Source organism: Serinus canaria, chromosome Z (assembly GCF_022539315.1).
Source record: "Serinus canaria isolate serCan28SL12 chromosome Z, serCan2020, whole genome shotgun sequence".
NCBI lineage: Eukaryota > Metazoa > Chordata > Aves > Passeriformes > Fringillidae > Serinus > Serinus canaria.
In genome coordinates, this window is record NC_066343.1 from 30294744 (window position 1) to 30309146 (window position 14403).

Genomic DNA, 14403 nt, shown 5'->3' on the forward strand with positions numbered 1-14403 from the left:
ACATGGATGTGACACAGCTTTTCTGCATATGTTAATGATGAATTCTCAGAAAAATTGACTATTAACACTCTAACTCATTAGTAACATTCAGATATTACTGAACAGAATTTGGGGCTCTGACTGAATGACCTCATTCCTTAGAGTCCCTCCTGCTGATGGACAGTAGAGTTGTGGCTCCAAAACTACCAAACAGCTTCCTGAAAGGCAAGCAAATGAATTCATTAATTTGCTCGTTCTTATTTCCTAGACACTGGCTACTGAGAGCCAGCATTGGTATTACTTAGCCATATTGTGTTTATACCAAGCATGGGTAACAGGTACCTTATTTCCTGGAGCTAATATATCAGGCTTTTTTCTATGCTCAAGAAACAGTAACAACTGTTACTGTTACTACTCTCTTCAGTTTTTCCAGGTTTTGGGTTACTTTCCTTGACTTTTTTCCATCTGAGGGCAGCACAATTTGTTAACACTTACTGAGGTGGTGGTATGAAGGCTGGAGTATTTAACAGCTATTACAGAGATATTGAATTTCTGGTATTACACACTTAACTCAGTTTGCACTGAGAACAGACTCCACACAAAGCTGTCATGCAAACAGCTGAGCATGTTAAAGATTAGCAGAACTTCAGTCTATGCTTAATTTCCACCACCTTTGGGGTGGGTGTGGAGAGCATCCATCTAACCTACATGACCAGGTTTCCTTGCCACAACAATTATGGATTGTAAAGGTTTGGGTATCTTCCCTCTGCAAAGCAGTGTTGCTGGGATACACTGCTCAGAATGCTATTTTCCCCAAAACTGTGTCAATCTTGATGCTAGTGTGGCTACTGGCAGCCTGAGCTCTACTTAAGAGCTGCACCTAAGAGAGGGAAGGTCATGGACTGCAGGTTCCCTGAGGTCAACCAGACCTGTCAATATGAGTGTGTATTCTCTGAACTGAATAAATTCAATCCCCGGCAGAGAATCTGCACTCTAAATCATTATTACTTTGAAGCAATTTTTATCCACTGCAGTTCCCACTCTCTGTATTTGACGGCTTTTACTTCTTGATCAGAGCTTTGTGCATTGAGACCAAAACTTCTCTCAGAGAGGTTGTGATGAATATTTTCTTGACAGTACAAACAAACTATAGCAACCCGTTCTGCCTTCCCAGCCTCTTACTACGCTTAGCAAACCCTTCAAACCTGAGACAAGCTGCCCTACAACAAAAGCAGCCATGTCTTTTAAAACTAATAAAAAATTCAGTTTATAAACACTTCATAGGTCTGTTTAACTTGTGTTCTTTTCATTTTTGCTGATATTCAAGGGAGCTTGTGACTTTCTAGCATGGCAGTGCCTAGTAAACAAGAAAGAAAAGTATTTTGGTTCAGTTTGGTAAATTACACCGTCACATCAATTTCATGGGCCATATCTCCTCTTGCATAATATTCTACATGATCACAGGCACTCAGAGGAGCGAATGCTGTAAGCAGAGCGTTCAATAGCCCTTGCTGACACCTCAGTATTGGTTGCTGTGTTCTCACCAACGGCAAAGATGAGCTCTGACTACAGTATCTCTCCTTCAACATTTTAAGTAATCTTTCCTGCTTACTTAATCAGAGATTGAAGTCCTCTGTTATGGCCTTAGTACTTTCCAGTGCCTCAGCAGGAACAGACTCCATCATAAATGTCTTGTGTGTGAAGGAAACCCGTGAAAATCACCACATGTTATCCTATGCAAAGAGGCTCTGAGTTTGGAGCAAATTTGCTATCCTTTCACTCACCTACCCACCCAAGGTCCTGTGCTTTAGGGAAGAAATTACTTCCTGAACTATTGCTCTCATCTTGAGTACTTACATAATACTTGCCTTCAACCTTTCTTTTAAACTGGCTCCCTCAGCTTTTAAAAGGGGAAAAGCACCTTCACCAGCCTCTGGACCCAAACGGGCTGCTAGACTGCCCTGATACTACCATTGTCAGGGTAAATTGAAGAGCCCCCCAAGGGAGGGGGGGCTTGCAGAAATCTAAGCATAACCCTTTGCTCTAGGCTTTGGAAAGCTGTCTTTGCACTGTGTGCTTCATCCATGCTGAAGTCAAGCCTCTTTCCCTGTTAAACTTTGTGAGGTGAAGTAGCCAAGAACTGCACCTAGTTTTCCATCCTTTCTTCAGCTCTCCTCTCTGTAGTGTAATCCTGAAACCTTGCAATCTCTTGTATTCAAAACTGTTAACACAGTCACAGATGATCTATTCTTAGTCTGCCGAATTGGCATTGGTGACTACGTATTTTTGTGCTGCATGGTTTTGCTTACAAAATAACATATATTCAGAAGCAATGGCGCCCTGGGGTGTCCTGGCAAACTGCCAGAGCAGCTGTTGGTACCACAAAGAGCTGGCTAGCCTAATCACACTGCCGTATCTCTGATACAGCTACTTTGGAGAAGGGAACTGAGGTGGAAGTCTAGTCTGACTTATTTGTTCACAGACTTTTTTTTTAAAATTGTAATTTCAAATACTTAATGTTTCATACTCCAGAGAGATTTCTGCTCTTTTCTCCTATGTTTGTGCTAATGTATTTTGACACTACAACTCTGTGTGCTAAATGAAGTGCTTGCTGGTGATGGGGAAGCCTGAATCTCTCAGGACTAGTGGTAGAATAAGCTTTACCACTGACTACCCCTCAGTCACAGCAAGTTTAACCAAAAGCAGTGGAACTGATTCATCTTTTAAACCAGGCTAGATGACAGATGTCAATATTTAAGGTTGCCAAGTCAATCCCCCCAAACCAGTGCCAGACTTGCTTGCCTTTGTTACTGGTAAGTAAAAGTAACTGGCAAAGGGCATGTTTTCTAAGGAAAGGATCTGAGAGTTTTAATGATCCACTGCCTCTGATAGTGTGTCCCTTGTCTACGAAATATCTTTGAAGCAGTAGGAAAACATACAAACTCATTAAAATTTGAGGTAAGAGCAGTGTAGGATTTTTACCTCAAGTTTAGCAAGACTTTTGACACCATCTCTGAAAAATTCTCACACACATTTGTCTATGCCTTGCAGGCTAGATAAGTGAACAGTGGGCAGAAAAGTGGCTGAACTGACAGGATCGGAGTACTGTAGTCAGCAGCAAAAAGTTCAGCTGAAGGCCAGCCACTGGTGGAGTAATCCAGGGATGGATACTGGGAACAATGATATTTAACAGTGTTATGAATGATGGGATAGAGTGCACCCTTAGCAAGCTGGGCTTTTTTCAGATGGTGCAAAACTGGGAGGATGCTGGCTGATACAGCACAAGGTTTTCTGCCACTCAGAAGTACCTTAAAAAACTGGAGAAATGACTGACAAGAACCCCGTGAATTTCAATTAAATAAAGTATAAAGTTGTCCTGCACTTGAGGAGTAACCCCAGGTACCAGAAAAGGCTGGGGGCTTGCTGGCTGGCAAGCAGGATAGCACAAAAACCATGAGAAACCTTATAGGTACTAAGCTGACTACAAGCCAGAAATGCACCCTTGTAGCAAAGGTCACCAGCATCCTGAGCTGCAACAGGAAGAATCACACAAGTAGACCAGTAGAAATGATTCTTCCTCTCTACTCAGCAGTGGTGATACAGACCTGGAATGCTGGATCCAGTGCTGGGGCATAAAGGGATGGACTGTTCTTCAAGATTTACTGTTTAATAATCTGAAAATATTCCTTAAACTGCTCCTGGAGTTTGCAGACAACTGGGAAGCACAAGGCAACCAATCCTTGGATGGGCTGTGAAGAGCTCTGTGGAAAGCAGTTACTTGTGCACTGTGTTAAAGTTTTTAACACCTTTCTGGAAATTCCTTCCGTGCTTCTGCATGTGCAAAGAAGTCTGCAAGAAGCCCGCTGATAGAATGATTTATATGAACTATAAACTGCTACCAATATTTTGAGACTAGATGCTATAGTTGTATTTCATGTTTTCTTTCCAGGATGTAATTGCTGAGAATTGCACAGCAAGGGAACCTGAAGTTAGGTCCGGCTAGACTACCCATATGGCATCCCCAGGAAGGACAGACGTTCTCTCCTTTCCAGGAGCTGTGCTGTCATGTCTGGTCTTGGCTGGTTGATTTTCTTGCTCTGCTTTGAATGCCAAGGTCCCCAAGCTATAAGGCAAGAGTCCAGCCCTTCCAGTTCCCCAGGTTTGTTCACAAAGTAGTCAGCTTCTAAACTGAGAATGCTGGTATGAGACAAAAAATTCTGGCTGGTTGTACACAGTAAAGACTAAATAATGAAATATTGACAAGATGATAGGTAGTATAACATGGATTTCCACTAGTTTTTCAGATATGACACCTGTATTATCAATCATTCTATGCCTGTTTCATAGTGTTCCCTGGTTTTGTTTTCATAAGCTCTCAACTTTTAGAGAGGGGGAGCTTCTAGATGTTGCTCACTTCTTTAGGCAGACACCCGAGTCCAAATACACAAGTTATTACTTTATTCATACAAGATTATTGGTACATTACATGATGGCTTTCAGACAAAATATCAGAGTCTTTCCATATCACTTTATATTACCATATATGGATGCTAACATGCCTCTGAATGATAAAATGTCTCTTTGTTTTCTTCTTCTGTTTTCAAAGACAGTTTCTGGAATCACTTTCATTTATAATCCTTTTAAAGAACATGGTAAATTACAATCAACAGTATGTTTCAGATCCATCACATTGTTGCTTTTATATATTTTGCCCCCCAATACTTCATGAAAGGTCTCAAAATTGAGTGATACTGCAGTTGTGACATTTATTCACTCCCCTTGTACCTTCTGCAAGTATTTCACCGCATCTATGCCACTTTTTTCTCTCTGTATTGTTTCTTTGACATGTATCTTTTGTTTTGGCTTATTTGTTTGTTATTTGTTTTGTTAATTATTTGTTTCATAAAAGAAAATGAGTAAAGTTCTGGCATTTATAAAAAGCAAACACAACATTGCCATTATACTGTGAAGTACTGTTAAATTTAGTTGCGTAATGATTGTACCCAATTTTTTTATAGCTGGAATATTTACAGAGGAAAAATCCATTAAAAACTATGGTTATCAGAGCTAAATCCTAGAACTTAAAACTATGTTCCTAAAACCTTCCTAGCACAGTTTCTTCTATTATTTATTTTCATTTTAGTTTATCACTGTGTTTTTGCAGGGATTTTTAGCTATTGCTTGCAGAATCCAAACAGAATGATCACAGGAAACATACACGCACACACACACACACACACACACACAAGCACACACACACAAACAGACACACACACTACATGTAATAATGAATTATGGTGGAAGCAACATCAAGAGTATCAGGAAAAAAGCAGGTTGTTTCACAGACAATTTCATTCACATAAAGAACTGCAATGGCAAGAACATTTACAAAATGAGGCATGTTCTAATGATTTGGTAGCTATATAAAATAACCTATTTTGAATATTTTGCAGATTTTTGAGAATGTAAAGCATGTCATTGCCATATGTCACTTAATCCCAAGAGACACAGATGTGTCCCATCTGCTTTTGTTCTTATGTGCAGCATTGTTACTTTTATCTGTAGCAAATGCATTATTTCTTTCAATGTCCTTTGATTTAAAATGCATGCCATCATGCCTTCAGGGAAGCGGATTCACATAAGAAACAATGGAATCACATCAGCTACCTCTACCCTGTGTATGTGTGTGTGTGTTTATGTGTTGTGCATTTGACTATTTCTCTCATTTAAAACCTCTATTTAATCTGCTTCCCTTCTGGGTAATCTTTGACTCTAATCTTTGTCTCTCGCTATGTAGACTGTTTCTGCATCCTACACACAAAATTCATCAGCTATCCAGAGGAATGTGAGAAATTACTAAGCAAGAAGGGCCTAATATTCCTGATACAGGTCGTTTTTGTTCTTTCGTAGCAGATAAAGAATTCCCAGCAGTGATTGGTATTAAAAAGGTATGCAAGGAAAGGTTTTTTCTTAAAGACTCTAGGCCCATGACAACATGCTAAAACAATATAATAAAAGGATGGGTTTATATTTTTGGTCTTATTGGCTTGGTTGCGGGTGTTTTAAAGGCTAAGTAATGTGCGCAACGTAGAGACACACTTTGAGGTATTAACAGAGGGATAGTTCAGTCATAGTTATCAACGTTATTTGAACTGCCTCATTACTCCAGGTCAGAAACCTAAGTAGCTACAGCCACATTTTAGTGTAATGCTAGTTTGCATTAGCTCTATGCAATACAAGCATCATTGTTACAATATTAGATGCACAGGGAGCACAGGAGGAAGAATCTGGAGCAGTCATGAAGAGAAAGACACCCCTGGCTACACATTACAGAGTGCTGTGACTGTCTGGAAGCAACTCTTGCTAGCCATTCTGGGATTTGTGGAGAGGAGTAGTATTGGAAGCCAAAGAAAAGAAACAAAACCATAAGATAAAAGCAAGATACCAGTGATATGGCCATCAGTATACTGGATTGGGCTTCTGCACTCCCTGGTCCCACTGGCTTGCAGAGCATCTTGTCGCATCCCTTCATTTCTACATGTTTCAGCATCCAAACCAGTTAACCCAAGAAAAGACCTTCTTGGGAAAGCACTATGAGCTTCATCCTCTTAGTGCCATCCATGCACCATCCATGGCATTATGGACAGCATTATCAGATGGCTCTGAAAAGGGTCAAGTCAGTCTGCACCTCCCCATCAAAAGCCCACTCTACACATGTGGAGAGCTCAGATACGGGAAAGTCATAAGTTAACTGACAGGTGCAATAATGATTTCTGTGGAAACAGACAGGCAAGTCTGATTAGGCTGAGAAAAACAATAGGTAGGAGGAGTTATTTTTCCTAAGCCTACTGCAGATAATAGCAGTGATAGAGCCTGCAATGATGTTGTGGTTTAACCCTACACTGCAACTGAGCACCATGCAGTCACTCGCTTACAATCTCCCCTCCCCAAAGGCGAATGAGAGAAAAATTAGAAAAAAATTACAATAACATTAATGAAATATATTAATAATAAACCATAATGAAACATAATAATTATAATAATGAAAAGGGAGACAACAAAAGGAGAGACAGAAATAAAACCCAAAAAAGAAAGGATGCACAACACAATTGCTTGCCACCCACTGATCTGTGCCCAGCCCACCCCTGAACAGCAATCAGCCTTTTCTAGTCAGTTTTCCTCAGTTTATATACTGAGATATACTAACTTCCCAGGAAGAGAAACTTAATCATTTTGTCCCAAGATGTGAAGAGAGCAAAGATTACAAGAGCTATTCCTTAGTCACAGGGATGTCTTTAACAGGAAAAAAAGCTTGTTGCCCTTTATTATGGTTCAAAGATGAGGGAGAGATCTTGTTCTAACCATTGCCTTAGAGTGTTACTGGTGAAGCAGTGGTAATATGGTTTAACTCCTCTGGGCAATGCAGAGGATAGACTGGAGTGGAAATGATATAGACAATAATACTGTGAAAAGGAACTGCCCAGTGTGCTCAGAGATGTTGCAGTGTTTCTTTACATTTCTGCTTCTGCAGTGCTCGTCAGCTGGTTGTGATCCCAGAGACAGCTAGTTTCCCGAACTATGACCTTTTTTCTTGCCAGCCTGCCACCTGTACTTGCATAGCAAAGCTAAGAGGCAAAGTCATTGAGAATGCAATAGGCAAGGCTGGAGATGGCTTCTCCTGCCTTTTTCCCTCATCACTCAAGTTGTAGCTGTTGCCCATAAACAAAGTAAGGCACAGGCAAGACACAAATGTCCTTAATGAACACAGAACTGAGAATGCAAAGAAAGTTCCAAGTTTGTCTTTACAATACCAGAAGTCAAATGATGGATAAGGAGAAACATAGTGTAAGAGCCCTCTGAAAGGGATGGGGGTTAGTGTGATGAAAATTTTGACTGCACCTTGAATGACTCCTAGTTCAGTGCTTAGTATGTGAACTGGGAAATATGGAGAGACATTTTCTAAATGTTTCCTAAGTCTGAAACAGTGTCACACCTGGGGACCAGAACTTTCACAACACACCTATAGATAAGATTTAGCCCTGTTTTAGGCAGCACCAATGAGCTTTCACTAAGTCAGGTCAGATTTGCTGCCTATTTGACGTATTGTGCTGCCAATCAGCTGGTGATAGTTTGGAGGTTTTGACAGCAGAAGTGGCTGCTACCAAGGGATTTTATCTAAAGGAAAGAAGTCTGAGGCTTTGGTGGTTGAGGTCTTCAAAGACCTCTTCAAAGGGAACTGTAAATAAGGGCATGAAAATTATAAGCAAGGAGTCTGAATTTATTTCACATTGAAGAGAAAAGCTGCTTCTAATACTGTCTCGATGAAGTAAATGACTGGCTCTGAGCAAATTTGACTTGTGACAAATCAAACAAGGTTTGTGGAGATCTGACCGAAGACACTTGAAACTGTATGTACTATACTTTGGCTGACTCAGTCCAGACTTGCTTATAAGCATACAAAGTGGCTTAAAAGCTTACATCTATTTTGTTGTTTGATTTTTTCCCCCAGACTTTAAAGGTATTGAGATCTCAGTGACAGCTGAGTTTTGGTTAGTCTTGATCTGTTTTCAGAACATTAGATGCTATTGTCTTTTCTTTGGCTATATGGCTCAGGTCCTGTTTTTGTTAGTGGTTATATGAAATACTGGCCTCTCCCTGCTGCACCCTGCCAGCCAAACCTGCATTGGCTGAGTCACTCATCCTGGCTAAGAGCAGAAATGAATCACAGTGAAATTGAGGTACTTCTAGGGAATGACGATCTGGGGAGCGTGATTTTGTCCTGTCTTTAGTCTGTTGCTTTTAAGCTTTCGTAACTTCAGTCTACTGCTCCTGAATTATGTTGGTGCAGACAAAACAAAATTAAAACAAAACTGGTGTCCTTTGCATCCAGAGGAAACATGATTGTCATCCTGTACTATGCAATGCCACAGAAGCAGGATGCTCAGCTCTGAGTGAGACCAGAATGAGCCTGAAAGTCAGAAAGTGATCCTGTGCTGCCTGGGCTGCCCTCTTGTACTCCCCAGCAAAGAATTCCTGAGACTGCTAGAGTATTTTGACCCAAAGGTGAAGTAATCTGCCCACTTGACAGAGGCCTCCTCTAGAGAAGGATGTCTCTTCTCCTTAACCACAGACTGTTTTCCCTTAGATCTACCTTCTTTTTATCCTGCTGCCCCCTCTTTCATATAATCCGGCAACACATAAGTAGATCTGATGATGCCAGGAGTGCTGAAGTGCTTGAGCTGAGATACCAATCCAATAAATTTAAATTATAATTGGTGACCCTAATATCTTTGGAAATTACATTAGAAGTCTTAGACCTTGAACAAAATGCTACTGCAGACAGTATGCTGTCTGGTTACAATAGAAAGGCAAAGCTTTTGCTTGGAGCTCCTGGAGCTGCCCAGTTGCCATTTATGGATTGTGTGTGAGGCCTGAACATGAACAGGTTTAATTCAAAGTTGTTGCCCATCTGCCACTTGAAACAGTGGGAACTGCAAATTATCTGGCAACTTTTTATTTAAGTTTTGATCTCTTCTTCCCATTGTTACAATTGCTCAAGCTGGATTTCAGTTTGCTGACTACCTTTCTAAAATGACACAATATTAAAGCAAAAGCATTCCATCACTTCCTTTATCACTTCTGCAGGATCTTCAAAAAACCCATAAGATGGCTAAGAATTATGTAAAGTATTATCTGCATGATTATATGACTTCCTAGTTTTGGTTTTTCCCAAATGCACTGACTCAGATGTGATGAGAACATTAACCAGCGTCATTCTCTACAGCTAGCCTGCGCTCAGTGAGACCCACTGTGTGACACACAGTTAGCTCTGTGTCATGAAGCCTCCATAGGGCAGCACTGATTCCTCGGAGTGAGTGGAGTGCAGGCCACAAACAATAGGCTGCTGTAACACAGATGGATTAGAGTTAAAGAGGTATGCCTTTGAACCACTTGGAGATGAGAAAACAAGGGGGAGTTCTTTTGGCTGCCTTCAGCTTCCATGAGGAAGGGCTCCATCATAAAGAAGCCAGGCTCTCCAGGGAGGTGCACAGGTACAGAACTGATAAGATTAAGGTGCATGATGGGGCATTCCTGCAGTACTAAGAGAGCCTTTTTTTTCTCAAGGGTACACTGCATAAGGAAAATCACTGTCCTTGGAGATTTTTGGCAGCTTGACTCCTCAGACAGCAACCCAACAGAGAAGGGTTGGACTGAAGGGTTGGACTGGAAACCTCTGGAGGACCATTCCAGCCAAATTATTCTAGCACTATATGAACCTGTATAGATCAGACCCTCTCTCATCTCAGCTGCCACAGACACACCTTTTCTAGTTTACAGCTTAATTTTCTCCCTTGGTATGGTGAAGATCTAAGTGACCAGTGATGTCTTTCCACGTAACTACAGCTGAGCTTCAGGGAACACAGTGTACTGTCTTAGTTCAGTCTGCAAACTGACTTCAGCCTCTCAGAGATCTCAGTGAAAAATGAGACCTCCTCAAGCCTGCCTGTTTCTTCTAAGTAATTTTTCTGCCCAAATCTGTGTTGCATTAAGAATAGAAATGAGGACTGTGGTTTTCTCTTCAACCTTGTGGAAAGCAAAAGTGTTGAAAATATCCATTCCTGAATGGTGTTAAGATTTGCAGGCATCTGTTTCAGCACTCCATTAAGCACAGTTTTTCTAATTAAGCAAAGCCAACTGATAGCAAGGCAAGATGGAGACACCTGCACCTCCACTGTTTACATACATAAGTACTCATGCTGACTATAGGTTCCTCTTCCATTGCAATTTACTGACTTAATTGTAAGCCCTAGGTGGGGAGATTCTTACTTCCAAACACTCCACCTGGTTCTGGTCTCAGCCTTATCATCAGCTGTTTTGTTCCATGCAGAAAGTATTTGATAGGCAAAACTCTTCAAGCCATATATTCTCCAGACCGTGTTCTAAAAAAGCAATAAGCTCCTGTGTGTCTTTCTCATTTCCTGGGTTGATACTGATTGCCAGTGCTAGCCCTACCTGTCTCAGTCAGATTTGATCTCTTTTTTAATTAGTTTATGCAGGATCTCTAGGCAATAGACATCTTCAAACAACCATGTTAGGACTGATGCAAAGGGTTCTTATCTACTTTAATCACATTCTAGAGCTGAAGAGACTACATCTCCCTCCTTGCTTGTCACATACAAATGAAATTGTAGGTACTACCACCATCACTAACTCATGCTGTTTTCCACATGCCTTAGGAAAATAAACCAGAGAGAAACAAAAGTTCTGGAGCTGCCTTTAGGAGGTGAAACCTCTGCCTGGAATGAGAACTTCTGCTCTGAGACCATCAGAAAACTGTGAGCTGAAGCAAGGCTGAAGGTACTCAAGGTGCCATCTGGCATCATGCCAAAGACCAGATGAGTGCTACTTTCTCATGCAATTTATCTGCTTCTGGACCCCTCCCTACAAGCAAGCAAGACTGCTATACCAATAGGTGCTTGTAACAATAGGCACCGGTGATGTCACGACTCAGTTGCTTTTTCTGGACCTGCCCACTTTTTCCAGTGATATTTGAGAAGAATTACCACAAGATTTAGCTCAGATCACTATCAGCAAATGCACATACAAACTCCAACTTTCCTGGAGCCTGGCAACTTCTCAGAAGCTTGGGCCAGCTCCACTGTCGCAGCTGTGCCTCTGATAATACAGATCAGCCTTAGAGCTGTGCCAGTGAATGCACATAGAAGATTACTGATTGAACACAAGGTCTGGTTCATTGAACTATAAAGTCAACCTCAAGAAGCAAGCATGGACAGCAGGTTACTGTAGCAGACAGTAATGCAGAGGAAATAGGGGTTTGCTCAGGACCCTGCCTGCCCGTCGTAAATGTACTGACAAATATCAATGGCACTAGTGCTCCTGATCACAGAGCATATCTGCATGTGCCATGGCCAAGCACATTTATTCCCTTGGCTCCATGCATATGCGATGCCTTAGCACGCTCTCAGCATTCAGAGTGATCAGCCCTGCTGTCTGTGCTATTAGACAATAAAGTAGTGGCAGGGATCTGACAGCAATTTTCCATGTCTGCAAGTTGCATGTTGGCATCTTCTTATGCCATCAATATGGAAGAAAAGAGATACCAGTACAAGCTAAGGCCTAGCTCATATATTTTCTATTTTAATTAAGGTATGAAAAATTCTAAATTATTTAACTTTCATACCTGGTTCTATTCTGACAACAGTTTTGAGATGTAAAAGTACAGCTACTTCACCAACCACCTAAATTACCAAAGATATTACACTATACTCCTATAAGGCACATGAATCCTTTTATCTGTTCAACCGTGTCTCTTTGGAGTAAATAAGTTTGATTAAAACACATTATTGCAGTTCTATTAGGCCTAAACAGCTGAGGCCTGGAGTTTAGACTCCACATATAGGTATTTATGTAACATTATTTGTTCTTCCTACTACACAGATCTCTAAACTCACGTCACCTCAGTATAATTAGCTCACATTAGAGAAATTGTAGCTTGGCAGGGGAATCTGGCCTTCTAAGGCTATCTTGCCAATGCTTCTGCTGTTGCAGAAACAGCACCTGCTTGCATGGAAGTGAACCAAGACATTTGTGAGGATTTGCTCCAAGAGATCCTCAGTTCTGTTCTGATGTGATCACTAGACCCCATCAAATAAGCAAAGGTGTGAAAAAGCATGAAACAGGGTGTAGCACCGCAATTCAAATCTGTAGAGTGAGTGAGACAAAGAAAAGCTGTTTTGACCCAGCTGGGAACACCAAGTCAGGCTAAATTACTTCAATTCATCATTTACATCTTTCAGCTGGTTAGCTCACTTGCAGCATCCCCTGCCATAGGATTTGTCCCATCCAGCTGAGCACTTACATTCCCATCAGACTGCAGAGAAACATTGTTGCCCTCAGCTTGCCTTTGCCTTTGTTGAGCTTTTCAAAGCCACTTGCCCAGATATGACCCTGATGGCAGTACAGGGCAAAGAAACTGCGAGGTCCGGCTCTGCTCTGTGTGGCATGTGGGCACTGTAATGGTCTCACTCAAAAAATAAAAAAGCATATAAAGGCACAGTAATTAGAACAAGTGGTTTGGCTGCAGACTAGCTAAGTGCATGTTTAACCTCCCTGGCTGTTCAAACCCTGTGGGTGACCATGCTCTGATCTGAAGGTAACTCCTCAGAGAGGCTGTGTGTCTTTGTGGTCACTGTGACATGTTTATCAGAATGTCCTTGCAGGGTTGCCTGCATCCTATCTCTCAGACTGCACCACACTCAAAAAAAAGAGCAGGAATGGGTCTGATCCCTCCTTTAACATCAATCCCTGGACAAGGTTTTTCAAGTCCCTCCACCCCAGGTTGTTAGGTAGCTGCTGAGGCTCACTGGGTCCTTCTACATTCTGGGTGCTCCCTCAAAGATTGCCCCTGGCCTGGAAGGGATGTCTGACCCTGAGAGTATTCACCTGGGATATAGGGAGGTGGAGTTCTTCATGTGTTGTTTGTGTTTGGGTTTTATCTAGTTCTTGTGACAACTTTCCTGTCAAACAGCCCTACAGGAGTTTTCAGTACTTGATAAATTGCTATGAACAACTCAGAGCTGTGTGAGAGTGATGTTAGCTATGATTTGAATTTGGTGTGACTTCCTTGCGGAAGAACTAAGGAACCTGGGGGGAATTCATCTGGATTTACTGTTAAAAAACTCTGCTACTGATAACATGCTAATATCATCTTGACTTTTTACTCTTCTGCCCCAACTGCTCAATTCCCAGGAATTTCTGGGGATTTTTTCCTTTTTTTTTTTTAAGTTAAAAAAATCTGTAAAGCAGAAGTCAGTTACAGACCAACATTATCAGAGATGAATTTTATTCTGCTTTAGCATTTTTCTGCAAAAGTGCATGCTTGTAAGCTGTTGGTAAAAATGCCTAACAAAAAATTCTCTGAATTATTTATAAAAGCAGTTTGACTTCATGTGCTGATGAGAGAAACTAGGCATCCCCCGATGAATTAGTGATTACTCATTATTTAAAAGGCAGGATTTACCTGACACACAACTTCTCAAAATGGGAATGTCCACAAAATTACTTATCTCATAACTAGGTGCTATAACCCGCCTGTTAGTTCAGCTCCTACAGCAGCACAGAAATGTTTTGAAGATAGCAAGGTTCTTAATTTAGCAAGGTGAGAAACATTTTTCTGGAGTACCATTATTACATTAGGCAGATGAAGTGTGGGTCTGTAATGATGAAATGCCCAGATGTTTTACAGCTTCAGATGAATTAATGAGGAACTATCTATGTGGCATGAATAGTCCAGTGCAACATAGCATATATACAAGTTTCCAGTGCTCTTGCACTTCTGAAATAGGTGGACAAATTTCTCTGCTTTAAAAAGACAATCTGCTTTATATATAAATTGTGAGAAAC

The 14403-nt window shown here is 41.1% G+C and overlaps 1 protein-coding gene across 1 annotated transcript in view; it reads right to left on the reverse strand.

The window, feature by feature from the left end:
• LOC103821221 (neuronal acetylcholine receptor subunit alpha-7-like) overlaps positions 1 to 14403 on the reverse strand; it is a 68078-nt gene that overhangs the window by 41565 nt on the left and 12110 nt on the right. The window lies entirely within an intron of this gene.